This window comes from Anabrus simplex, chromosome 6, assembly GCF_040414725.1.
Source record: "Anabrus simplex isolate iqAnaSimp1 chromosome 6, ASM4041472v1, whole genome shotgun sequence".
NCBI lineage: Eukaryota > Metazoa > Arthropoda > Insecta > Orthoptera > Tettigoniidae > Anabrus > Anabrus simplex.
The window spans coordinates 51,534,389-51,558,590 of record NC_090270.1 but is presented as its reverse complement, the minus strand read 5'-3'; positions in this window follow the sequence as shown (position 1 = coordinate 51,558,590).

Here is a 24,202-nt window from a genome sequence, read left to right as displayed (position 1 = left end):
CGGCTTTGAAAGAGAAGCGACAATCCAGAAAGGATTGAGGCAAGGTTTTAGTTTGTACCCCCCACCTTTTCAATGTTTACATAGAACAGGCAGTAAAGACAATCAAAGAGGAATTAGAGAAAACAATCACAATCCAAGGAGAGGAAATCCAAATCCTGAGTTCTGCTGATGATCTTGTTATTTTGTCTAAGACTGCAGAAGATGTGGAGAAATTGCTGAATGGTACGGACAGATTCTTGTGTAAGGAGTACAAGATGAAAATAAATACGTACAAAACAAAAGTAAAGGAGTGCAGTCGAAAGAAGTCAAGTGATGCAGGAAATATTCTATTAGGAAATGAAGTATTTCAGGAAGTGGATGAATATTGTTACTTGGGTTATAAAATAACAAACTATGCCAGAAGTAAGGAGGAAATAAATTGCAGGCTAGCACAAGCAGAAGGCCTTCCTTATGAAAAGAATTTGCTCACTTCGAACATTGATATAGCAATTAGAAAGATGCTTCTTGAAGACCTTGGTCTCGAGCATGGCATTGTATGGAAGTGAAACATGGACAATACAGAAATGAAGAGAAAAGAAACGTTTTAAATGTGGTGTTACAGAAGAATGCTGAAAGTGAGATGGATAGATCGAATCACGAATGAGGAGATAGTGAATCGAACTGGTGCGAGGAGATCGATTTGGCTAAATTTGACCAGAAGAAAGGATAGAATGATAGGACACTTCTTAAGGCACGCAGAACTTTTTCATTTGGTTTTAGAGAGAAGTGTAGGCGGTAGGAACGGTAGGGGTAGACCAAGGTATGAATAAGACAAGCAGATTAAAGCAGATGTAGGATGGCCGGACTGAGTGTCTGAGACGGTTGAAGCGCTGCCCTTCTGATCCCTACTTGGCAGGTTCTATCCTAGCTCAGTCCGGTTGCATTTGAAGGTGCTCAAATATGTCAGCCTCGTGTCGCTAGATTTACTGGTACGTAAAAGAACTACTGTGGGACACAATTTCGGCACCTCGGCGCTTCCGAAAACAATAACAGTAGTTAGTTGGACGTAAAGCAAATAAACATTATTATTATTATTATTATTATTATTATTATTATGATTATTATTATTATTATTATTATTATTATTATTATTATTAGATGAAGGATAGAGCAGTTACGAAGGAATGAAAAGATCAGCAAAAGGTGGGGTGGTATGGAAGCTGCATAAAACCAGTCTCTGTGGACTGATGACTCAAACAACAACAACAACCAGACCAACAACAAGGTCTAACATCAATTTAGGCAATACAGGACCACCGTTCTCAGTCTTATAAATAGATAAAACGTGTAAGTAACACTTCATTTTAAGTTATCTCTGCAAGAACAAGACAAGTTTTTACCTAAAATCTGAGGTGTAGTAATAACCCAATATGCCACAACACACGTCACTTAGCTATCCCCATACCCCTTTCAGACCGTGTACGCACAATTGTGCGGGTTCGTATTTTCTTTATCCCTGACCGTATTTGATGTTTTTTCGGCACTAGACCGGACTGCAGTGATTGTGCGGGACACGTGGCGTGTAGTTCAATTGTTTTTAGTATGCTCTTGACCGCCAGGGCAAAGGAAGAAGAGTTTAAAAAGCAGAGTTGATCGGCGAGATGGTGGGTAGCAGCAGTAGTGCCAAAAGTAATTATTTATTTATTGCGTTTATATTAATCTAAAAGCTTTACTGAACACCGGAATATATTCAATAAAGTGTGTACATTGGTTCGTGAACGTAAATTTTGAAGATAGATCATCGTATGTGATACAACGAGGTTTTGAATTTTGATACGCACAATTGTGTAGGTCCTTTTCTTTGGATGTTAGTTTTAGCTTTGTAAAATAAACTATCAATATGTGTATTGAGGAGCATTTTAGTCAGTTTTTGACATACAAACAAAAATTCACACCTCCAGTTTTCTTTCAGGTCTGAAAGGGATACTGGTGTACCAGTAGGGATACTTCATTCTTATTTTTAAAAAGTACTCAAAATGTCCACTATGTGCCTTAATGCACGTCTGAACACTCCAGGCATCAAGCCAACCTTGTTTCACACGCTGGTAAAGTACTGCAATACCTGTAACGGCATGCCTGAATCCAAACATAATCCTAAGTACGAACTAGTTCGTAATTAAAACAGGCTTGGCAAGTAAACGAAGGAACGTAGTGTATATTATGCCCACAGAAACTTATTGTGTATTCTGGGGTGTACTATCCTTCCGACATGCTGAGGAACAACTTGTATATACAGGGTGAAGTAGAACTCCACCGACAATCTTTCGGAGGTTTAGGGATACCTTCTGAGTAAATTACTATAAGTTACCATTGGTCTCCAGTGGGTCATTACAGAGCAATTGCATTTCGTTTGTTGTGTTGTCCCAATTAGCTTTGTATCTTCATTGCACTGAAAATAATAACTCGCCGACGGATGATACTGACTCACAGGCAGACAGGAAATCAAACAATACACAAATATTCATAGTGACATTAGAAAACGCAGGTTAAGATTCTATGGACATAAGAATACATCCATACAGATTTACAAAACAAATATTTGAATTCCGCGAAAACAGGAGTACAGCTAAAACAATGAAATGGATTAGCGAAATCAAAGCCGAATTGAAACACGAAGGAATTACACTAGCATATCGTCGTTGCAGGGACGAAACCTCCTATGTGATAATAGTTTCGGAGATATACTGACCCGAAGCACATACGTTATGAAGAGCGATAATGCCTTGACAATATTCACACAATATTGCACCTCAGATGCCAGAACCTTACCGGCCAAAGTTCTAAGCTAAAATATTTCACATAGGAGGTTTTGCCCCGGAAGCGACGATATGTCCAAAAACAATATTGAGATCCAAAATTCACAAATGGCAAGTTGACCAACAGGAAGGACCACTTATTTCCCAGAATAATAATAATAATAATAATAATAATAATAATAATAATAATAATAATAATAATAATAATAATAATAATAATAATAATAATAATAATAAATTATTATTATTATATTATTATATTATTATATATTATTATAATTATTATTAATACAAATAATGGTGTGTATGTGTATAATATTTACACTTTCAATTCGTGTACATAAAATTTAAGTAGCGACTGTTTTCAGCCATACTTGTTTTATGACATCTAGGCTCACTATGTATCCTTTATAATACATTGTTTCTCATAACCGGTTTATATATTTTTTGTTTGATGCGCATGGCTAACTTTACTTATTATGTATTTTTCTAACTTATTAAATTGTTTACGTACCGTATCTAATTCAATGGTAGTATTTCTTTATTATATTTTAATTATATGGTTAAATGTAAGAGAGGGCCACGAGTCCTAATTTCACCACTGATAACGACCTAAATAAACAATAAAAATAATTGTATGTCCGTCCTAAATGGTACTTCTTGACAGTCGCCGGGGTGTCAAAATTTTGTCACGCAGGAATTGTTTGACGTGCGGCAAGTGAGCGACACTGAGTTGTTATGCGTAAGGGAACAGTTCTGCATCTTTTACCTACTGTACTGTTCAGTATACGGACACAAGAGATTGAACACATTGCGATAACTTTGTACGTTTTACGTCTCAGGGTTGTTGCATTACTCTGCGTTTTGTGTTGTACTTTTAGGTTATTCAGTATCATAGGCTTATTTTTTACAGAAATAGGGACGATTGGGTTAACAAGTTGAATAAATCATATTTATATCATTATTCTGTAATGGGCCATCGGAGACCACGGGTCTCTCATACCAATATACTCAGAAGGTATCCCTGAATAACCTCCGAACATTTGTGGAGTTCGGCTTCACCCTGTTTGAATGAAGTTTGAATCTTAGAAGCTTTACAGTCGGCCGAACATATAAGTTCAATATAAGTATTACACTATAACGTACCTGTAAAAAAACATATTATTAAAGAAGGAATAAACATCTACAGTTCAAGACTTTCAGACAAGCAACTCAATGTTGAAAACATGCTGGGAATATGACCTACGAATTTTAGGTAAATAAAATTAAAATAAATTATGAGAGTATATTGTTTATTAATTCCGAAAGTTACAATCCTTTCTTTAATCGTCGTTATCCCGTCGATTTAATTATCGGTTTGCCTTCTTTTACCACTACGAACGCTAATGTGAGTCAATGCATTGTTTCACTTGTAAGTACATTCCGTATCGACATTTTTCAAAAATCAAATAATGCCTGAGTGTATTGAACGAAGGAACAAATTACAGAAAGAATTGAGTAAATAAGTTGATTTGGCTAGAATTTGAATAAAAAAGAAAACACATAGAGAAACAAGCGATTTTAGGCAGTTTTTCCGGAACTGCATTTAAGCCAGAAGTAAATTTTGAATTTTTTAAGTTTGATAGAGCTATCCAAGACTCACAATTTGAAACCTTTCAGAGCCCTTAAGCCCTTTAACTTTCTGCACAATTGAGGAAATGGTTTAAGTTTACGTTTTTCGTAGTATGGGGACGCCTAATTTGTCTGCCAAGAAAGGTTTTCAACATTAAAACACACATGCCTATACCTCGGATTTTTAGGTGGTAATAGGTTAGAATGCAAAGTAATTTGGTTTGTAGGAAGTGTTATGCAACCCGTTGTACCATAACGTAGGAAGAGTAGAATAAATTCAAGGAGTTCTATACGCTGTACACCTAATATCTATGCAATCCTCATAACATAAGCGTTGTACAGTGTAGGGTATTCTTGTTACTGGCTTAAGTAAGTTTGCATTCTAACCTATCAGCACCCAATAATCCGGACTCTACGACATGACTAAACAAAGAATGTCTTTTTCGTTCTTAAAAGAATATCGTCAGATTCTATCAAGTCACACTCAATATGTGTAAATATTTATGTTTATATCTGGCTAAACATCTAGGAATTCGAATTTGAAACTTATACATTGTATGCTGGAGTGGAGATAAGGCAGGACTTAATTAAGTTCCAAGTTTCAAATTCCTAGGTGTTTAGGCAGGGATAAACATAAATATTTCTAAATAATGAATGTAATTTGAGAGAACTGATAATAATTTCGTGTGGCTATTTCTAGCCGAGTGCAGCCCTTGTAAGGCAGATCCTCCGACGAGGGTGGGCGGCATCTGCCATGTGTAGGTAACTGCACGTTATTGTGGTGGAGGATAGTGTTATGTGTGGTGTGTGAGTTGCTGGGATGTTGGGGACAGCACAAACACCCAGCCCCCGGGCCATTGGAATTAACCAATTAAGGTAAAATCCCCGACCCGGCCGGGAATCGAACCCGGGACCCTCTGAACTGAAGGCCAGTACGCTGACCATTCAGCCAACGAGTCGTACATGAGAGAACTGATTACGTTCTTTTAAGAACGAAACGGGCCATTCTTTGTTTAATATACTGTATTTTGATCCTTCTTTCTTAGTCTGTTGGTTGGATTGGTTTCTCTGTCGGACTCAGGGTAGGGATCGTACCTCTACCACCTCAAGGGCGGTGTTGTGGAGCTTGAGACATTGGGTCGAAAGGATGCAGCTCTGGAGGAGGACCAGTACCTCGCCCAGGCGGCCTCTCCTGGTATGCTGAACAAAGGTCTTGTAGGGGGACGGGAAGTTTGGAAGGGATAGACAAGGAAAAGGGTAGAAAGCGGCCGTGGCCTTAAGTTAGGTACCATCCCGGCATTTGCCTGGAGGAGAAGTGGGAAACCACAGAAAACCACTTCCAGGATGTCTGAAGTGGAAATCGAATCCACCTCTAATAAGTTGACCTCCCGAGGCTGAGTGGACCGCGTTCCAGCCCCTGTACCACTTTTCAAATTTCGTAGTAGAGCCTGGAATCGAACTCGGGCCTCCGGGTGTGGCAGCTAATCACATTAACCACTATACCACAGAGGTGGACACCACTAGACTTTAATAACAAAAAATATTGACTATACATTGTATGTGTTAAGTACAAGCATGCACGCGTACCTGAAGAGCATAAAATAATTGCTGGAAGAAAACGACTCGTGAGGATCTTTCATTATTGACGAGCCATTCGCGGGGATCGAGAGCGTAACTACAGTGACATTTCATTCATATGAAAGCGACATGAAAATATTTTCGCAGACAATGCACGTAAAGTTACGTAAATTCTATATCTTCAGACAGGAAATAAAAATTTAGTCACGACTTGTTTCAGTGTTGGACAGAAAGAGAACGAAGGTTTCCTTTCACGCTTGACATAATCCAAATGAGCTCCCAGCTGTTTAGGAGCATTTCCCACGACTGACATTCCGGCAGGATACAGTGCTCCTCAATTCATTCTCCTACTACTGGCAGAGAGGTCACAACCCCTCCTCAACTCCCCATGCGCAATTCGTAAGTTCATTCCATTTATAGGGTGGCGCAGAAGTCACGCACGGGTTAAAATGGCTCATAACTTCTGTCTTTACAACAACACTCGTTTCCTTTCCCATTTCTCTACAGGACAGTCTGGAAAGTAACGGTGGAGACGTTGAGCATCGAGGACTATTTTTGTTTCAGAATAAATTGGCGGTATATCACAGACGTATAAGCTAATGACGACGATCCATAAGCGGAAACAATTAAGTGTGATGATGTCAAATTGCCATGGGGTACTCTTAAAAAGTCAAAGAAAACATTTTATTACCTATTCATATTCTCAGATACACCCATTTATTATCAGACATTTTAATAATCAGTCCATCAAAACAGGTATGTAGAGCGCACTCTCCTCGACACCTCATATATTACAACTAAATAAAATCTATTCCTTGGTTGGTATCGTTGGCAAGATTAAGTACCTACTAACAATTGATACTCTTCGTCTAATTTTTTTCACAATGATACAATCTCGAATATCTTACTTGTGTTTCATTCGGAATAAAGCGACCCAAACTAACTTAAATACTTTGGATGTCTTACAAAACAGTGTTCTCAGATTTGTGTATGAATTTCTTCAATTATATTTTCGAAATAAAATGTACTCTGAAACCAATATATTACCACTTAATCAATTAACCTCATTAAATGCATCACTTGCTATTCATAAAGTCTTGCATAATAAAATGTTCTGCAACTCTAAATTTCCTAAAGTCACTGAAATCCATCCATATATAATAAGGCAAAAAAATACACATTTTTCAGAATTATACTACAAAGTTTGGCACTAAGGAAGTGCAACACTTACTAATATCTGAATATAACAGTATTCCTGACAATTTATCAATCATCTCTAAAACTGTGCCATTTCGTAATAAGATTAAGAAGCACCTCTTAGGCAATCTGAATATGTAAAATTTATTCCTTACATACTTTTAGCCGCCTCTGTGGTGTAGTGGTTAGCGTGATTAGCTGCCACTCCCGGAGGTCAGGGTTTGATTCCCGGCTCTGTCACGAAATTTGAAAAGAGGTACGAGGGCTGGAACGGGGTCCACTCAGCCTCGGGAGGTCAACTGAGTAGAGGTGGGTTCGATTCCCACCTCAGCCATCCTCGAAGTGGATTTCCGTGGTTTCCCACTTCACCTCCAGGCGAATGCCGGGATGGTACCTAACTTAAGGCCACGGCCGCTTCCTTCCCTCATCCTTGCCTATCCTTCCAATCTTCCCATCCCCCTACAAGGCCCCTGTTCACCATAGCAGGTGAGGCCGCCTGGGCGAGGTACTGGTCATACTCCCCGGTTGTATCCCGCGACCGACAGTCTGAAGCTCCAGGACACTGCCCTTGAGGCGGTAGAGGTGGTATCCCTCGCTGAGTCCGAGGGAAAAAGCCGAACCTGGAGGGTAAACAGATGATGATGACATACTGTTAAAAAAATTTCAGTCATTTAAAAGTCAAAACAAACCAAACCTCATGGCACTAAAGCCCTTCAAGGGCCTTGGCCTACCAAGCGATCTCTGCTCAGCCCGAAGGCCTGCAGATTGCGAGGTGTCGTGTGGTCAGCACGACGAATCCTCTCGGCCGTTAATCTTGGTTTTCTAGACCGGGGCCGCTATCTCACCGTCAGGTGGCTCCTCAATTCTAATCACGTAGGCTGAGTGGACCTCGAACCAGCACTCAGGTCCAGGTAAAAATCCCTGACCTGGCCGGGAATCGAACCCGGGGCCTCCGGGTAAGAGGCAGGCACGCCGCCCCTGCACCACGGGGTAAAAGTCGAAACATCTGTTGTTATTTTACTGTTGCTTTGATAATAATCCCTCTGCTTAATATAATCCTGTCTACTGGGTAAGTAGTGATTGTCAAAGCATATGTAAGACTACTATAATTATTCTATCACTTTTAGACCTTAGTCATCAATCCCCCACTGTTGTGATTATCTATGCATTGTTCTTCTCGACAGAGCTCTTGCTCTCTCTAACCCTATTTATATATAAATCAATAAATCAAATCAAAGTTTGTAGTTTTAGGTGATTGTTGAAATCGTAACCCATAGCCATGTGGTTTCCAGTTTTACACGGAATCAATACCACACGAAAGCAACTCTTAATTTCTAGAATACCCCCTACATGTATAAACGAATATAGGCTACAGGGTGGTCGGAAACAACGGAAACCGCATAGATCAGTATTAGAGGGTTGGTCATACTGATAAATATTTTGAAAGAAATTATTCCATATCTCGCAGAGTTTTCATTTTTTCAGCTGCTGAAGTTACCTAATCAGATCACTTCGCAGGTGAATTGAAATGGAAAAATCAGATCACTTCGCGGGAAAATTCAAATGGGCTTTGCGATACTCTGTTTTTAAATCTGCGCGTGGATTAAGACCAGTATGATACCAGCAGACGAATAATGAATCTTCGCCATGGGAGGAGTTTGAATACAGACTTTCGAGCTGACAGAATCGTGCCAAAGCAAGTGCTCTACTGTGACATTGACTGAAACCAATGGCGTGTTTGTGTCTGATGCTGATTTCTCGACATGGCTCTCAAGTCGGTCTTAAATCGAATCATTTCTTTCCAATTACTTATCAGCATGACCAACCCTCTAACTCTCATATGCCTAGTTCACGTTGTTTCTGACCTCCCTGTTTATGGATTTAGGAACACGTGAAGCAATCCTCACTTTACGTCTGATCTTAGAAGACTGAATTAAGAAGGATAAGCCCATGTACATGGCGTTTGTACATCTAGAAAATCCATTCTAAAATACTGATTGGATTAAGCTATTTGATATTCTGAAGGTGACCGAGATCAGATACCGTGAAGGAAGACTTATCTACAATCTGTACAAAATTCAGTCTGCAGTGATAAGAATCGAGGGCTTTGAAAAAGAAGCAGCAATCCAAAAACAAGTGGGGCAAGACTGCAGTTTGTCCCCCCTCCTTTTTAGTGTTTACATAGAGCAGACGGTAAAGAAATTTGTAATTTGAAAAGGGAGTCATAATCCAAGGAGAGGGAATCGAAACACTGAGATTTGCCTATGAGTCAACAGAATATCTTGAGTAATTTCTGAATGGTATGGACAGGTATGGGCAGTTTCTTGGGGATGAGTACAAGATAAAAATAAATAACTCCAAAACAAAAGTAATGGAGTGCAGTCAAATGACGTCAGGTGATGCAGGAAATATTAGATTAAGGAATGAAGTCTTAAAGGAAGAACATTAATATTGTTATTTGATTTGTAAAATAACTAACTATGGCGGAACTAAGGAGGACATAAAATTGCAGACTAATACAAGTAGGGGAGGCCTCTCTTAAGAAAAAATTGCTCACTTCGAACAATGATATAAGAATTAGAGAGATGTTTTTGAAGAATTTCGCATGGAGCGTGGCATTGTACGGCAGTGAAATATGGAAGATAGCTATCCCAGAAAGTAGGGGAAAATGATGTTACAGAAGAATGCCGAAAATGAAATGGGTAGATCGAATCATGAATGAAGAAATACAGAATAGAATTAGGTAAATTTGACGAAAATAATAGATAGAATGATAATACACATCTTAAGACACCCGGGACTTGTTCAATTGGTTTCTGAGGGAAGTACGGGAAATAAGAACGGAAGGGGCAGACCGAAATATGAATATAACAGGCAGATTAGACTAGATGTAGGATGTAGTATTTATGTATAGGAACGAAATGGTTTGCGCAGGATAGGGTGGCAGGTAGAGTTGCATCAAACCAGTATGACTCTAATAAAATCATGGAAAAAGATATGAACCTCACCCTCCTTGTTAAGAAGCCGATTCTAATACTAAGTGGTTATCACGAAACAGGTTGATTAAATTTCAGGAAATATTACACTAGCTGGTTGACATTAACCACTGCTGTAAATGAAAGGGAAGGGGAATAAGACAAGGCTGCTATCCCTCCCCCATACTTTTTAACATGTATTTGTAAGACATTATGCAGAAATGCATGAATGGAAAAAGAAGAGTGAAAGTGGGTTGTAGAATAGAATGTATTCGATTTGCTGATGACATGGTACTACTGGCAGAGAGTGAACGAGCTATGATGGCGATGCTAACTGATCTAAATGCTGTCTGTGAAGAATTTGGAATGAGAATTAAAAAAAGACAAAATGTATAGTGATAAGCACAAGAAAAGTGATGGCAACCATAATGTAATGGCAGGAAATAATAGAACAGGTAGATGCTTTCAAATACTTGGGAAGTGTAATAACAGAGGACATGAGGTGCAGTCGAGAGGTGAAAACTCGTATTGCGATTGCAAAAGAAGCATTTAATAAGAAGAGTATACTTTTTTTGTGGGGGCATGGATAGAGACTTGAGGAAGCGTTTCGTGAATTGCTTTTTATGGAGCGTGGCACTGTATGGAGCTGATATATTTACATTGAGAAAAGAGGACGAAAGGAGACTGGAAGCATTTGAGATGTGGATTTGGAGAAGAATGGAAAATATACAATGGATAGAAAAACTAAAGAATGAAGAATTCTTGAGAAGAGTTGGGGAAGAGGTAAGTATACTTAAGGTAATCAAGAAGAGAAAGCACAGTTGGATTGGTCATTAGATGAGGACAGATTGCTTGCTTGTACATGCTATAGAAGGAACGGTAAATGAAAAGGGACAAAAAGGACGGAGAAGATATCAGATGATGGACAGTATCAGGATAGAATAGAACTATGTGGGAACGAAAGAGGGTTGCAAGAGACAGGATTGCGTGGAGAGCTGCCGTGTGAAAACATGCCATATGGCAGAACATTGATGATAATTATGCAAATTAAATTCGTGGCTAGTTTTAAACTTTTATCTACTACCATTTGCAATTCGTTCATTCATCCATTCATTCAACCTCGACTGAGTGCTTACGTTTAACGAGTATCAGTACCGTCTACTCTGCAGCGGAATACTGCGCTCCGCTGGGGCTGGAAATTGCGTATGTATGCACGGTAGATACCAATCTGAATGGTACCCTGCGTTATTTAACTGGTACTGTGAACTCAGTACCCCGCCAGTGTATACTCGTGTTCGATCATATCCCACCACCGCACCAAAGAGAAATGAAGTTCTGCTGAGAGAAGCAAAAAAGATCAGGGTATCTCCCTCATTACCAATTCACCCGGAATTTTGTTGCCCACAACCACGACTTCGATCCAGAAGATCGGCCGGTGTCAAAATGAAGGATTATTTCAACCTAAATGAGTGGTCAAATGCAACATCTGGAAAGAGTGCTCATGACATGTGTGCTGAGTCATCAGGCCATAGACTGGTTTGATGCAGCTCTCCATGCCACCCTATCCTGTGCTAACCTTTTCATTTCTACGCAACTATTGCATCCTACATCTGCTCTAATCTGTTTGTCATATTCATACCTTGGTCTACCCCTACCGTTCTCACCACCTACACTTCCTTCAAAAACCAACTGAACAAGTCCTGGGTGTCTTAAGATGTGTCCTATCATTCTATCTCTTCTTCTCGTCAAATTTAGCCAAATCGATCTCCTCTCACCAATTCGATTCAGTATCTCTTTATTCGTGATTCGATCTATCCATCTCACCTTCAGCATTCTTCTGTAACACCACATTTCAAAATCTTCCATTCTCTTTCTTTCTGAGCTAGTTATCGTCCATGTTTCACTTCCATACAATGCCACGCTCCACACGAAAGTCTTCAAAAACATCTTTCTAATTCCGATATCAATGTTTGAAGTGAGCAAATTTCTTTTCTTAAGAAAGCTCTTCCTTGCTTGTGCTAGTCTGCATTTTATGTCCTCCTTACTTCTGCCATCGTTAGTTATTTTACTACCCAAGTAATAATATTCATCTACTTCCTTTAAGACTTCGTTTCCTAATCTAATATTTCCTACATCACCTGCCTTCGTTCGACTGCACTCCATTACTTTTGTTTTGGACTTATTTATTTTCATCTTGTACTCCTTACCCAAGACTTCATCCATACCATTCAGCAACTTCTCGAGATCTTCTGCAGTCTCAGATAAAATAACAATATCATCAGCAAGAAACCCAACAAAGGAAATTAAGTGTGCATTCAACATTGTATGAGTGTGGAGAGGCCCATTAATTCGGAAACTGGAGAAGATCCAAAGGAAAGCAGCATGATTTGTTCTGGGTGATTTCCGACAAAAGAGTAGCGTCAGGAAAATGTTGCAAAGTTTTGGCTGGGAAGACTTGAGAGGAAGGAGACCAGCTGCTCGACTAAGTGGTATGTTCCGCGATGTCAGTGGAGAGATGGCTTGGGATGACAAAGTAAACGAATAAGCTTTAATTGTTCTTAAAACTAGAAAAGATCATGAAATGAAGAGAAAGTTGGAATTAAAGAGGATAAATTAGAACAAATATTCGATCATAGGAAGAGATATTAGGTATAGGAATACATAACTAAGGGAGATGTTCGAAAAATTTCCAACTTCTTTGAAATTATTTAAGAAAGACTAGGTAACGAACTCTTAGGGAATCTGCCATCTGCGCGACAGTCCTAAATGAAGATCAATGGTGATTGATTGATTGATTGATTGATTGATTGATTGATTGATTGATTGATTGACTGATTGATTGATTGATTGATTGATTGATTGATTGATTGATTGATTGATTGATTGATTGATTGATTGATTGATTGATTGATTGATTGATTGATTGATTGATTGATTGATTGATTGATTGATTGATTGATTGATTGAATATCTTGTTCTCTTTTACAAGTCTGTTTGTATTGATTTTCATTAAAATCGTTTGTCTTACCCATCATTAGCTCAATGCTTAGCGTCGAGGCTTTCGGTTCATGAACTCTTTAGTTCATTTGCCGTGGTGTGGACTCTGCGTTTTACAGAAGTCGTTCTCCTCATACAATATGTTAAGCAGTTTCACTGCAGCAACGCTCCATCTTAAGCATTTGCCACTTATACAAGGTTATCTTTCACCTTTGTCACGAAATCCTTGATCAAATAGAGTCTAACAACATGGAGAATCCCATTCAAGATTGATCCAGAATGGTTTCCATCCTACATCCTTTTAACAAAGATTATCAAATTCCTTTGATCCAAGTTGTTTGAATCCAAGTTCTTTAATGGTGGAATACCAGCCGAAAGAAAGCTGCACAGGCCATAGGTATGCACGTCATGGCCACCCATCAAGATTTCTCATCACAGTATGCACTGTTGCTAGGTAACATCAATCGCACACTCTGCTGTATGATATATTTATGATCACTTGATTTTCCCAAAAGGGAATTTAGTACTTTTTTATAGTTACAGCAACACCTAAATCGTAAAAATGACAAAAAATCATACAATGAAATGAACAATTTAAAACTGGACAAACAGCATAACATTCCCCTGTGGGTGAGGGCAGTAGAAGAACACCCACGCTATCCCCTGTCTTTCCTAAGAGGTGCCTAATAGAGCCCCATATCCTCTCAGTTTGAGAGCGTGTGCTGTCAACCATGGGGCTATGAGGTGAGTCCTTGAATTGCTGCTGCTGCTTCTCCTTATTCTTCTTCTTCTCTTCTCCTTCTTACTTGTCCCAGGCTCCTCACTTTCATCTATCCTATCTTAACCTACCTTGGTCAACTCTTGTTCTTTTCTGATCCCGACGGTATTATAGTACTCGAGGCCTATCGAGTCTTTCATTTTCACTCGCTTCGTGGCCCTTGTCTTCCTTCTGCCGATACCTTCATTTTTCGAAGTGTCGAATTCCTTCCAGTTTTCTCTCTGATTAGTGTTATATACAGGATGGTTGCCTAGTTGTACGTCCTCTTAAAACAGTAATCACCACCACCAAGCAGCATAATACTGAAATGAACATTAAGGAAATAGAAACAAATAACATACATTGAAATAAACGTTTGGAAAATAAGAAGAAACTTGAAATACAATTTCAACAAAAGCGCACTCTACAGTTGTGATGGCACATTGGATCCTTTCAAAAAATGAAGGGGACGAGAATAAATATAAGTCGTGATCCAAAAGTTTCCTTCTGAGCGCGTTGCTTCAGCGGACATGCGACGGTAGCGTGACTCCGATGTGAGTATATAAGCAAGGACATGTGGGGGCAAAAGCATTATTGTGGCAGTCATCTCGTGCCGAGGCGCGTGCGTTGAGTGAGGGCACGTGAACTATAGCGACGTTATTACGAAATGCGTCCAAACAGGACCAACGTGCTATTGTTCTGTTCTTGGCTGCCGAAAGACAAACACCGGTGGACAGCTATCGGAGAATGAAGATTGTGTTAGGGGAAGCATGTCTGTCGAAAACCACCATTGTGGAATGGTGGACCAAGTTCCGTTTCGACACAAGGCACCGGTCGATCTGGGAGGCCAGCCTCATCCATTATGGACAACAACAAACGAGCGGTGTACGAGGTCTATAGTTCTGGTCTCTCCCCACACGATTATCACGCCTTCGGTCTCCTCAAAAAGGCCTTGAAGGGTCGACGCTTCCTGTCTCGGACGAGGATGTGCAGCAAGCGCTTACGGACTTCTTCACGCAGCAGGGCACGGTGTGTTTACCACACGGAGAACTTCAACGTGCTGCGTCGGTGGGATGAATGCTTTAACTCTCACGGCGATTTTCCCTGATTGGTATCCCGATTTAGGACTGTACGGCCGGCGAACGGAAACTTTTTGATCGCACCTTATAATGGTAAGGGACATGGCATGTTTATAGCAAACACAAGTGAATTACATTTTGGGGAAGATTGTCGCGTTTGTCCTTTACCATTATTTAGTCATTATCTGCAGTCGCTTAAGTGCGGCCAGTATCCAGTATTCGGGAGATAGTAGGTTCGAACCCCACTGTCAGCAGCCCTGAAAATGGTTTCCCGTGGTTTCCCATTTTCACACCATGCAAATGCTGGGGCTGTACCTTAATTAAGGCCATGGCCGCTTCCTTCCCACTCCTAGCCCTTTCCTGTCCCATCGTCGCCGTAAGACCTATCTGTGTCGGTGCGACGTAAAACAACTAGAAAAAATATATATTTAGTCATTTATTTATTTTTACCTATCTATATATATATTTATTTATGTATTTATTTATTTGTTCATTATTTATATAATAACAACCACAAGCGAGTCCCAAGTTTGTGGTCGCTATTTGTCCGTTCGCTTACCATTATTTACTCCCGAATCCCTCGAATATGTCCTAGAGCACAATAAATCAAATGGTAGAGCATCGAACGAAAAATCGGAAGGTTGTGGGTCCGGATCTTACCGGTGCCTGATAGGGCAGTTTTATTCTGTTCTCAGTATCCCTTAGGCCTATATGTACTGAACAGGAACTAATAAGTTGAATGTGTATTTCATGTACAACACGATCGTGAAAATTTCATATTCACTAGGTTTTAAATCACTGAGAATATTGAAACAATAGGCTTTGCTAATGGTTCCGTCCTGGCATGCAACCACAATGCGTGCTACAGTGCTCTTCACGTACCGTTGTACAAATTAATGCGACCATGTATGTCTAATCACGTCTAAGAAGACATTGGATGGTGATTTATTATCCTTTAAATAATTTTCTAATTCATTGTTCGCCACCAATTGAAGAGGTTTCTCTCTAGGTTACTGGATCAGTCACGAAAGTGCATATCGTCGTTGCCGGGACAAAACCTCCTATGCCGGGCTGAGTGGCTCAGACGGTTGAGGCGATGGCCTTCTGACCCCAACTTGGCAGGTTCGATCCTGGCTCAGTCCGGTGGTATTTGAAAGTGCTCAAATACGTCAGCCTCGTGTCAGTAGATTTACTGGTACGTAAAAGAACTCCTGCGGGACTAAATTCCGGCACCTCGGCGTCTCCGAAAACCGTAAAAGAGTAGTTAGTGGGACGTAAAACAAATAACATTATTATTAAACCTCCTATGTGAAAATATTTTTTGGAGATATACTGACCCGCAGTACATATATTATGAAGTGCGAGAAATGCCTTGACAATATTCACACAATATTGCACCTTAGATGACAGAATCTTATTGGCCAAAGTCCTAAGCTATTTCACATAGTTTATGAAACTCCGCTCATCTGGCGAGTCCTTTCTCCTCTTGAAATACTGTAAGTCGTACTCTACTGCTTAAGACTAAAGCCTATTAGCGACCATTTTGATAGGAACTTGAGTGGATAATAGCCTGCTATTAACTTTCCTTTCTAAGCGTTAGACAGACAACTTTTAATGCCACAAGTAAGCTAAGTCCAGAACTGAGAGGTAACTTAGTCCCATGTGAGGAAGCGCATCCTCTCGACAGATTTGCGAGCTAAGAAGCTTACTAGTTGTTCTATTTTGTTATCTGCCTTCTGAGTAAAGCGCTCAGGAACTTTTACTCCAAGCTTTGCTCATAATTAAAGCAGCGTGATCTGTAGCACAGTATAGACCTACGAAGACTGCATGTTAATCACACGGTTGTCGTAATATTAAAGACAAACGACGTAACAACCAAGATTCTGTTACTATAGTCAGTATTAGGCATTCATAATCAATCCCGCTCCGTGGCTGAATGATTACCGTTCTGGGCTTTAGTCCAGAAGACTCTGGGCTCGATTCCAGGTCTGGTCGCGGTTTTTAAATTTCATTGTTTAAGTCCTATGGCTCGGGGCCTGGGTGTTTGTGCCGACTTCTGCATGAAAATTCACCTAGATAGGGTTTCATTCTCATAGACACGCACGTCGCCTTTACGGAATCAACTCAACAGACCTGCACAGGCCTCTTCCATAGCCAAACACCACTAATTATTTCATAATCAGGGAAATTTAGGAATTACGAACTGTTACAGGAACGTATTACCAACGCCAGGCAGTATTAATTAACATGGGTGTCACACAGTGGATCCAAACAGGTATATTCTTGGCAAAAAGAAAATAAGGAATGGAAGGACTATATGGGAGCACTACATTCACTTATAATCAGATTAAATGCAAATTCCATGAGGTCAGATTCCTTAAGAATAAACAAAATTTCCAATAAGACCGAATCTAAGGGTTGGTATTTAACCTCTATTCTTTTCTCTACTGGGTATTTGCATTAGAATAGCTCTCTCCGCATCAGTGAACATAATTTATTGGCGTATATTTGGACTTTAGTTGGTTTTCGTCGATATCGGACATGTTGCCTTGAATTGGGACGACCATTATTCTAAGGATCTCTCTTTGTTCTAGAATCAGAGCAGCTTCCTTGCGCAGATGAGAAGAGATGATGTTGCTGAGAACTGGAAGCTAAGGCGGAAAAGTCGATCTGATTAGGCCAACTGTTAATTTTGGCTGTTTACCAAACTTAGGGGAAATATCAAGACTAGAACTGAAGCATAACTCCACACAGTTGCAGAAAATCCTCAGATTTCCTGCAGACGTATCCTAGGTCTGCATCACAGAGCTTCTCCAAAATATTATTGTAGCTTCTACTTTTGACAGCTGTGCTTTCCATTTCAGCGTTTGGTCTAGAGTTACCTCTAAACAGGAAATTTATTATACCTGATAACTGATCCTTCAAACATTACGTGTATCACACTGTTGACCATTATGACGTTCAAATGGAAACATGATACTCGTTTATGTTGTGTTGGATTGGTGCCTAAGTTTATGGAAAGTCTATCCAGCCGTTAATTAGTGAATACTCCATGAGATTATAGCCAGGGTAGTACAATCAGTGTAATAAAACTTTCTAGATGATGTTTCAGGTAAATGAAATAAGCAAAGATTGAAGAGGAGAGGATCCAGCACTGTCTCCTGTAGGGGTCTGTTGTTCAAGTCCTTCGTTTTCTCTTTTTTTGTTCCACCCTTTGAGGATCGAGTTTTCGCAGCACTGACATACCCCACAATTTAAGTTTTTGTACACTCATAAATAAAATGAATTATAAGTTAATGTAGAGGCACATAACGCATTGTATTTTAAAAAATGGCTAAGTCATATACAAAAAAGTGAAAACTCACAAAATAATACAATCTTCATGTCTAATAATGGCTTTTCCATGGTATTTCACGAAATGCGGTGGTGGACACACATGTTGTAACAGTATTTTTTTTATAGAATTGGCTTTACGTCGCACCGACACAGAAAGGTCTTATGGCGACTATGGGATGCGAAATGCCTAGGAGTGGAATTAATTAAGGTACAACTCCAGCATTTGCCTGGTCTGAAAGTGGGAAACCACGGAAAACCATCTTCAGGGCTGCCGACAATGGGGTTCGTGCCCATTATCTCCCAGATCAATGTTGTTTAAATGAGGTATGAGATCATCTCCAGCCTGTGACTGTGGTGCAGTTAAGCAGACCATCAACCATATTGTCACCGAATGCATTGTAAGGGCATTCGCTGGATCCAGCCAGGACTTTGTGGTGGCTTCTTCTGAGGCCATACAATGGCTAGAGAACTTAGATCTCTTTGAACCCTTTTGCTTGCACGATTGTTTTCAATGTTATGTGTTTATCTTGTAATTATGTATATAATATTTTGTGCTGTATATTTAATCTTTGTATTGTTTTGTGTACGTTACCAACGTTAATGATAATATATATCTCCCGGATGCGAACTCACAGCTGCGCGCCACTAACCGCACGGCCAACTCGCCCGGTGTACCAAAGTACTGTCAACTGTAACGGACTCTTCACTTCATCGGCAACTACTGTTATGAAATTCGCCACGCACATAACCTCTTTTCTACGATTAGTATGGACTTACCCTCATCATGATATAAACTGCATTTTTTCTCCAACTGGAACTTGCATACTTCTGTGAACTTGCATACTTCATACTTTGCATGAACTCTACTCTATTCATCTTCACCATCTTCGACAAACTAACTTACTTTTTGCCGGCTGACGTCACGTGACCGCCTGGTTTATTCGCGCATGCTTCACTAATCTCTGGAATCTTCCAGATATATTTCTCATTCTACTCCACACTATAAATACCTGGCCTCCTCTGGAAATATTGAGATGGACTTAGGCCTGTGTGGAGGGAGCAACATCTTACGTCAACTTCGTCCTTAATTACATGTGCCCAGAAGTCTTCATTTGCGGGCAGTTCAATTTGCTTCATGATGAGGTATGACAAACTGATTTCTTTACTGTAAATATTTTTAATTGCATTGGGACAGACTATCCCTGCAAAATTAAACTGGGGGCATGGCATTTCCAGGCCGAAATTTCACTTCCCCCTTTTGTATTTAAAACTTTTCATTGACGACCTTCGTAACAACTTTCTTTTGAAGTGTGCGTGTGGTGTATTGGCAACTGTGCGACTTCTACTGTACACACACTTCTGTTCGTTCAGTGCTTAGGGATATTGTGAAACTGGTTTAATGGAACTACATTGTGATTATTCGGCTGTAGAACTACGTTACCTAGTGTTAATCTGTGTGATAACGGAAGTGGTGGTGACCTGCATATAGTATTTGCATTTTACTCAGATAATTTTTCAGCTGGTATACTTAAATTTGCTAACTGAACATCTTCCCTTTCTTGTCGTTCTGGGTTTCTCTTTTTATTGCAGTATTCGTCCTTTCCTTGTTTGTCCCTTTCCTTTCCTGCGGCATTTCTCTTTTTCCTTTCTTTCTCTTGGATTTCTTATCTCTTTTTTTATATAATGAATTTGTAATCCGTGTAAGTGGTTGGGAAAATTTTATATTTGTATAGTCCTCCTTTCATGTAAATTGTCAGAGGTTTGATTTATTATTTCAATATATATATATATATATTTCTAAATTTTATATTGGTTTCTGATCTATTTTCACTTATCATGTCCCTTATTCATTTTTCTTTAACTTTCCAGGTTATGTAGCATCCTTTCCTTTGCCCAATATCTTGTTACTCAGCAATGCTTGTTGGAGATTTCTAAGACCACGGCCTCCATTCTTAATTTGATAGTTACTTCATTGCGTAAATCTTACTACTTGAGGGAAACTATTCTTAGATTTTCCGTTACCACTATTATACATAATATATGTATATTACTCCCATGGGCCCCGTTACACAACCAATCTATCTTATCACACCCGGCTGCAAAGTAAAGCCACTGAAATCTAGAAGCAATCTAGGGGCAAACAAAGCCTGCTTTCCAGGTCCTGGAAGACACGCTGGCCGCGGCAGAGCAGATAGAGCAACGACGATCAGTTGCCCGCCTCCGTCAAGGCAGGTCTACGTACATCGGGCTCCTTATAGCTTCAATCATTGGTCCAAGAACCACCATTCAGCGACTGCCCCTACAACATGACGGACCAGTAGGAGAGCAGCGCACCCTATTATGCAGTGGAATTGCAACACCGTCCTCCATTCACAGATGAGCCTTCGTTGAGAACGGATTAGTTTTTCACTTCTGCTCAATTGATGATATTGGTATTAGATCGCAAAAATTGTCTACCCTGCTTAATGCATCAGGAGCGGAGTTTTAGATCCAGAGTGATCGAAGCGTTCTTTCTTCTGGCGCCATCGCCTTTCTGGTGCCCCTGAGAGCTGCCACCCGCCTGACAGCCTTTGTCATATTCAAATTGTCAACCATAATTATTCTACATCAGAGAAATCGCGTGCAGGAAGATCCACCTCGTTTCGTGGTTATATCCCTTTAATAATAAATTACCACTCACACGAGTTGCTGTCTTGGGTCTTATCATGGAGTAACCACTTGAAAAACTACACCTGACCCGACACAGCACTCAGATCGCCACTTAGAAGTCAATAAACGCCACTGCTCCTGCTGATGCTGCTGATAAAAATAAATAATGTTCTTCCTTACAAAAATTCGCTACGACCATAACGTTAGATCAACCAAGCACACGAAGGCCCCCACCGCCTATACATATCAAAACCGATAAAACTAGGAAAAACTCAGAAGTTTTGAACAAGAGAGCATTAATAACTCTAACAACACGTTGAAACCCACACCAGAAGGCGGAATAGTACAAGGATTAACCGACCTCACTACACTCACTGCAAATCTTATAGAGTCAAACATCAACTACTTTACACACCCAGTCACAAAATCTACACATAAAAATTTCGTAATAAAGCGCTTGCCCGTAGATATTACCCGAGATGAAATCCTTGAAGACACCAGGGAGCTCACGTACAAGCCCTTATACTGTACGTACGAGGTGTGTTCAAAAAAAGACCGAACTCTGGCTAGAAAAACTTTATTATGTAGCTTACATCATTTCACAGACTGCCCCCTTCAAAATAGTCCCCTGCACTATCAACAGCGTGTTGCCAACGTTTCTTCCACTTTTGGAATGCTTCCTGGAATGCACTTTCTTTGATGGCGCGAAGTTGCCTCGTCGCATTCTCCTTGATCTCTTCAATGTCTTGGAAACGATGTCCTTTCAAGGTGCTTTTCAATTTGGGGAATAAGAAAAAGTCTGACAATGCCTTTCCAATAAAAAAACACAATCAGCATCACCTTGATGTTTGAACGATTCATTCGTGCTTTTTTCGGTCGAGGAGAACCTTTCCCCACCCACTGTGATGATTGCCTTTTGGTTTCGACATCGTAACCGTACACCCACGTCTCATGTCCAGTGTTTCCACAAACGTTTTCCCAACTTTGAAGCAGAACTTCACGCAGACGCGTTGTTCCTCAAGCTGTTTCATTATAGAATTCGACGAACATGTGACACACGCAATCACTTCAGAGGCTCTAACTCAACTGATAATGCAGGCAATGGAATGCGGAAAGCAGCGGTCTGTTGTCAGAAGTTGCCGCTAGGCGCCGCCACAGTCACAACTCGCTCAATGTTGCGGTTTGCACGCAATTTACAAAGTTCGGTCTTTTTTTGAACACACCTCGTAGATCAAATCACTAAAACAGAATAAACCAACACACAAGATGGACATATAGCCATACCACACCGAAATAAATGACCCCTTTTCACTGTAACATGAAGACTATACCTATAACCACGGCGTACGCGACAACAAGAAACTTTTCAATGTACCCATAACTACTGGAAACTTTGAAATATACCCATTACTACCGAGGACTGTAAACAAAACCTAAATGCACAAGAACGCATAGTACAATGTTTTAATTGCCAAGCCTTTAACCATTCACACATACGATCCACACAAAAGCTCATAATACACAATCAACACATACAATGGACACCAACCCATATATATCTAAGGCTCACGCTCGATGCCCGACTGACACTATCACCGAAATAAAGAATACAGTACAGAAAACCAAAGACATTACTCTAACATTATATCCACTCATATACAAAAACCTTACCTTATCACAGAGAAACAATGAGACCATTTGCACAACATTCTTCAGGCCCATACTAACTTACGCCATCCCAGCAATAGGAACCATTTCCAAAAGTAAAATCCGAAAATTACAAGCAATGCAGAACTGGCTTCTACGTCTTGCAGTTAATTACAAAACAATATGCACTACAGACTTGCACGACAGAACCAAAGTACCATACTTACTAGACTACGCAGTCAATCTCACCACCACAAAACCACACAAACGCACTTATCAAACAATTAGGCAACTAAGAACCTAATCCATACGACAAATATCAGACGACGTCATAAATACACACTTATTCTAAATAACATACTCCGCAACACTTAACACATAACACCCCCTACGATCACTTAAAACACTTCACTGAACTATAACACAACTACAAACGGTTTTGCATTCTCTGTTCCCCTTCTCGGCTACAAATTACAACTGCACCTATGATCATCTAAATTACAGCTCACCAATTCCCCCTTCTTTGCAACTTTAAACTATAGCACAAGCGCCTCTCCAATCACACTGCAGATGCTAAATAACATCTGCTATTCTTATTAAATTAAATAAGCAACGCAAAATCGCTAATAAATGTCCTGTCACTAACCTGAAGTGACAATATGTGTGTTCAGCAATAATTGGAAAGATTATCCAACAATGCTGTCACATAATAATAATAATAATAATAATAATAATAATAATAATAATAATAATAATAATAATAATAAACTGTGTCAGCCACATTGTCTGAATCGTGAAATGCTTCACTTAGCCACTAAAAGCACATAACAATCAAACATTTCACCCTACAATTATAAATAAATAAATTAATTAATTAAAAATGCATACATTAACATTATCGACCGTTATGTCTTTCAGCGTTCAGTCCGCAAGCCTCTGTGAATTTATTAAACGTCTCCACAATCCTCTATTTGCAACTAGTGCTCTGGCCTCATTTAGTTCTATACCTCTTATCTTTAAATCGTTAGAAACTGAGTCTAACCTTCGTCGTCTTGGTCTCCCTCTACTTTCCTTACCCTCGATAACAGAGTTCATTATTATCCTAGGTAACCTATCCTGCTCCATTCGCCTCACATGACCCCACCACCGAAGCCGATTTATGCGTACAGTTTCATTTATCGAGTTCATTCGTAACTTCGCTTTATCTCCTCATTCCGAGTACCCTCCTGCCATTGTTCTCACTTGTTTATACCCAGCAATCACTCCCGCTACTTTCATGTCCGTTACTTCTTACTTATGAATACCCAAATTTCGCTCCCGTAAGGCAAAGTTGGTCTGAAAACAGATGGATATAAAGTTAGTGTCGTCCGGGAGCTGACTTCCTTCTTACCGAATACTGTTGATCGCAACTGCGAGTTCACTGCATTAGCTTTACTACACCTTGATTCAAATTAATTAAACTAATACAATAATATGAATTCAATCCAAATGTCATATAATTAAATTATTTTCCCACTAATAATAACCTAAAATAATTAAATAACTAAATACTAAATATATTACACTAATAATGAGTCAATA